A 5,302-nucleotide genomic window follows, 5' to 3' on the forward strand; every position below is an offset into this window, starting at 1 on the left:
GACCACCAAAAAATGGGCCGAAAACAAAGATGCTGAATTAATTTTAATTCTAAATAAACAATAAGTGAATAAAAATTGTGTTGAATTAATTAAATGGTACAGTACGTTGAAAAGAGATGTTATTGTTTTTACTACGACACTGTTTTTCAATCGCCATGCTAAAGTTATAGGTTGGGGGGGGGGGGGTTCAAACTTTTTTATTCAGATCAAAGAAGCCTGAAACTAAAATAGTTTGGGAACTACTGGTCTAGAGGACTTCTTCTTCTTCAAAGTTTCCACCAAAACGTGACACTCTCTGTACGATCAACTCACAATTTTAGGGTTAATAAACTATCTAGTATTAAGACTATTTAATTTGCAGAAAATTGAGAAAAATAATACAGGATTTTACACAGAGTGTAATTATATACAAACTTACAGTTAGATGTATTCACACTATTTGCATCTTTGGGAAAAAATGATAATCTGTGCTTCTTCGTATTGACATTTTAACGATTTATCACTACAAATTAATTTTCTTCTCTGTAGGCTGCCATTTGGAACGGTTGCTAATAATAGTGTACAATTCCGACCACCAGAGGGAAGCACATGCGACAGAGTTTCGCCCATGTAAAAAGAGTGGAACCTCCCCTTACTGAGACTCCACCGTTTGACGGATATCAGAACGAAAGTTACGAACCGAGCTCGAAAACTATACATATAAAATTATGCAGTTCATCATTTAACTATTCCATTCGACAATAGTGTTACATGCAAATATAAACATGAAACTGTGGCTCTATTAATACGTCATATAACGAGAGCGCCACCTGCAGATTATTTTTCTTAAGAAGTGTATTCATATATATATATATATATATAAGAGTTAGTTTTTTATGAATTTCGTGCAGAGCTACACGAGGGCTATCTGCGCTAGCCGTCCCTAATTTAGCAGTCTAAGACTAGAGGGATGGCAGCTAGTCGTCACTACCCTCCGCCAACTCCTGGGCTACTATATTTACCAACGAATAGTGGGATTGACCGTAACATTATAATGCCCCCACAGTTGAAAAGGCGAGCATGTCTGGTGGGATGGGGATATAAAAAAAAAAGAGAACTGCTCAAAGCTTTGGACTGACTCATACGAATTGTTTAATTGGATAAATTGGTTTAATGTAACGAAATAATTTGCATAGTTGTGTCTCCGTCTAGTTTTATACACGTTATGTAATAGGGAGGGATAATATTTTGCGAGTTTGAGTCGTAATCTATAATAGGGTACGTCTATAACGTGATGATTATTTAATATTTTAATTATGTCACGTGCTAAAATCTTTCGGGTTACTTTCTAAGCCAACACCAATATAGCATTACGAGTTTGAGTCGACATTCTAGTGGGTTTTAGAGTTGAATGAGGCTTAGTTTGTTACGTGGTGGGTTGGATATCGGAAAGTCCACGGTTCGAGCCGTGATATATGGTTGAACATACTCCAAAATTTCGTATGTGGGGGACAACTTTATAACTGTTCTGACAATCCTGCAATTCGAATACGAGTAGCCGCACTATGCGGCGGGCTTTTGCTCATTCATTTTCCTCCCTCTGGTCAGGAATTGTAAAGTAATATTTTTCCAGAACCTTAGGAGTTTCTGACATGACTCTTTAGCTTACGTGTCACACATATTGAGTGGCATTCAGATTTAAAATACCAAACACCAGCGTTAAACGCTTAAAAATCATTGGTCATTTATTGTGGAATGTTTGATACTTTACGTGCAACATTGAAGCCAATTAACGATTTGTATTAAGATAGCTACTACACTGACGACAGCTTGGATGCCCCGAAGAAGTAAAATCAAAACAGCTAAGATACGATAGCTTATTTGTTTTTATGGTACATAGCCTCGTGATTAGCGTGCCGGACTGTGGTGAGTCCGCGAATCCTTGGTTTGAGCTCCGTTGGTTGCAAAATCGTGCTCTGCCTTTTGGAGCCGTAAAAGCGCTATAAGAGTTGACAGTCAAATGTCGTTATTTGACCAAAACAAGAGTAGCCCCAAATAGTTAATGCTACATATACCTAAAGAAAACTTAGCACTAAAGTCCTGTACATCACCTAAAAAAACTGTTTATGTATTTGGTGATAATCAGATCGTTTAAACGTATATACGAATAAAGGCTCTAGGGATGTACATTCCGTCGTATTGCAGCTCCCTGGTGGCTAAGCAGGTAAGCTTTAGGGCTTATAAGGCTAAAGTTCGGGGTTGGATCCCTGAGTCTGGCACAGAGCTACTAGTAGTTTGTGCAGTATTGCTCTAAAATAAAGAAACTGGTGTATTTCAAGCAACTTTTTTTTTCCCCTCTGAACATATTTCAAATGTGACCAATGAACGACTGTAATATTAGATCGGTTTAGTGATCACATAAATGATCATGAAGAAAGATTTGTTGTGTTCCTTGGGAGTTGGGATTTTTAGTTATTGGTCCTGTTTATATATATATTCGAATAAATCGTTTTACTAGTCGTCTTCAATCCAGAGTGTATTGTTTCTTACATAAAATACATTTCGTTTGAAGCCTGCCATGATCTGCATACAATCACGGACCGCGGGTTCGAATCCCTTCACCGAACACGTTCTTTCAGCCATCGGGGTGTTATAACGTGACAGTCAATCTCAAATATTCGATTAGAATAATCTAACAGTTGGCTGTGGGTGGTGCTGACTGGCCACTTTCCTTACATCACTTTTACGTTAAGGACGGTTAGCGCAGATGATAGCCCTATAAATCCAACAAACAAACAAAACACTGTAAACGAAATTACAGATCTGATAGATTGACAGAGTTCGTGCACGTTTCCGGGATAGGAAAAAAATATATAATAACGATAATAATCTAGCATTCTACATGCACCATAGAATTTGAATGACTGAATGACATAATTAGAATTTTCAAAAGGACGAAATGGGCCAAAAAAAAACAACAAACAAACAAACCCTCTCATCGTTTAACTGACTATTGACAACCGAATATGTTAGAAACCAATTTGTTTCCTTGACAACTGCACGCACACAGACATGGATACGTTTCAAGCCAATTTGACCACTTGACATCTGCGCGTACTTTGAACAAATTATTATATAACTATTTCGGATCCGTTACGCAAGTGGATTAGAATTAAGCATTTCAAACGCATTTCAAAGAAGCAATGATGCGTTTACAACTACAACTTCAAAGGTCTTTCGAGAACATATGAGCGTAGGTGAAATGAATATCCAAAGCGCAAAAATTTCATTAAACTAATGTAGTCAATAAAGAAAAATACGATTAATACAGCCGTGTAAAATATGTTATATGAATTCACAAGTATATATGTTTAAATAAGCCAAAAGTCAACTAACGTCTTCGTCGCTTAACCCTTGTTCTAACATGCAGAATTTAATTACAGAATTTAATTTAGGTGTAATTAAATATTGATTCTGTATTACATTTATTTTTCATAAAAACCGTTTATGTTTTGAAGCTAGAACAAACACGTAAGCATTTTAATTAAACTCTTAAACAGAACGCTCAAAATGAATACGTTAAATAACCTTGTTTTTGGCGCTCTGATTAAGGACGCAATATTTACTACTAATACCGCTGTCAATTAACAGCAGAATGTTTAACTGATGGTGATGAATAAGATAAATAGTTAATAAGTTTCGCACACAAAATGTTTTATTTTTTTTTATTATTTATCAGCAGAATCTCAGCTTTAAATGATAGGAGTAAGACAAACACCACAACACTCGTGCGATCTGAGAACGAGATTACATTACTTATCCAATCAACGTTTGTGATTAGTTCAGTGATGAATGTTGACTCATCAAATAATGTTTCAACATTTCTAGAGTTTTAAATTATATAGGAAATCTAATATAATGTCAAAGACGTTCTAGATGCGGCCCGGCATGGGCAGGGGGCGCTTGACTCGCAATCTGAGGGTCGCTGGTTCGAATCTCCGTCCCACCAAACATGATCACCTTTTCAGTTATAATGTGACGGTCAATCTCACTATTCGTTGGTAAAAGCCAAGAGTTGGCGGTGGGTGGTGATAACTAGCTGCCTTTCCACTGCTAAATTAGTGACGGCTAGCTCAGATAGTACTCGTGTAGCTTTGCTCGAAACTCAAACTTTCTAGATGTTTTCCCCCTCTAAAGTAAACTTTTCGAAAACTAGCGAAACTTCATGTAATATATTGCCAAGAGTTTCTCGAGCACAGCCACGTGAGGGCAGCACACACTACAATAAAAGTACTTGAAAATTACGAAAATATTTGATTATATTAAGTTTTGAAGTATATAACTTCAGATTTGTATTTCTACATTGGTCCAGGTGGTTAGGACGCTCGACTCGCAATCTGAGAGTCGCGGGTTCGAATCCCCATCACACCAAACATGCTCGCCCTTTCAGCCGTGGGGGGCGTTATAATGTTACGGTCAATCCCACTATTCGTTGGTAAAATAGTAGCCCAAGAGTTGGGCGTGGGTGGTGATGATTAACTGCCTTCTCTCTAGTCTTACACTGCTAAATTAGGGATGGCTAGCGCAGATAGCCCTCGTGTAGCTTTGCGCGAAATTAAAAATAAAACAAACAAATTAATTAGAAATTACTTCAGCTTCGGTTGGAAAAAAATAAGTAATACACTTGGTAAAAGCATAGATGTCTAACTAATTGTCAAATTTTATAAACGTGAAAAAAAAAAATTTTGTTTATTGAACGCCTAAAAAGCTATGTAGCATTGGGGAATAAACCCTATAAATTAGGCCTTAGTGTAAAAGGTGTTTTCCCCAGTAGTTTAAGCGTAAACCTCTTATAACACTAGAATTTGGGTTCGATCCACACAGAGCTGGTTGACTAGCTGCCCTCCCTATAGTATATCATTGCTAACTTAGGGACGGCTAGCGTAGATAGACCTCGAGTAACTTTGGACGAAATTAAAAACAAACCAAACAAACATTTAAGTTATAGCTTACTTTTAAAGGTGCAATGGACTTATTTAGTTGTAGATAAAGAAGCCAGTAGCTAACAACCAAACTTTCCAGGTGTTTCTATCTAACCAAGCCAGTAGCTAACAACCAAACTTTCCAGGTGTTTCAATTTAACCAAGCCAGTAGCTTACAACCAAACTTTACAGGTGTTTCTATCTAACCAAGCCAGTAGCTAACAACCAAACTTCCAGGTGTTTCTATCTAACCAAGCCAGTAGCTAACAACCAAACTTTCCAGGTGTTTCAATTTAACCAAGCCAGTAGCTAACAACCAAACTTTACAGGTGTTTCTATCT

At 37.2% G+C, this 5,302-nt stretch overlaps 1 long non-coding RNA gene across 1 annotated transcript in view; it reads right to left on the bottom strand.

Moving 5' to 3' along the window:
* Nucleotides 1–924: 924 nt before the first annotated feature.
* Nucleotides 925–5,302, bottom strand: part of LOC111087901 — a 26,703-nt gene continuing 22,325 nt past the window's right edge. Inside the window, exons 3-4 of the long non-coding RNA XR_002612526.1 lie at nt 2,861–2,869; nt 925–935 (exon numbers count right to left, since the gene is read on the bottom strand). This is a non-coding gene — a long non-coding RNA (uncharacterized LOC111087901). The remainder of the gene's footprint in view (nt 936–2,860; nt 2,870–5,302) is intronic.

This window comes from Limulus polyphemus, unplaced genomic scaffold (genome assembly GCF_000517525.1).
Source record: "Limulus polyphemus unplaced genomic scaffold, Limulus_polyphemus-2.1.2 Scaffold2821, whole genome shotgun sequence".
Classification (NCBI taxonomy): domain Eukaryota; kingdom Metazoa; phylum Arthropoda; class Merostomata; order Xiphosura; family Limulidae; genus Limulus; species Limulus polyphemus.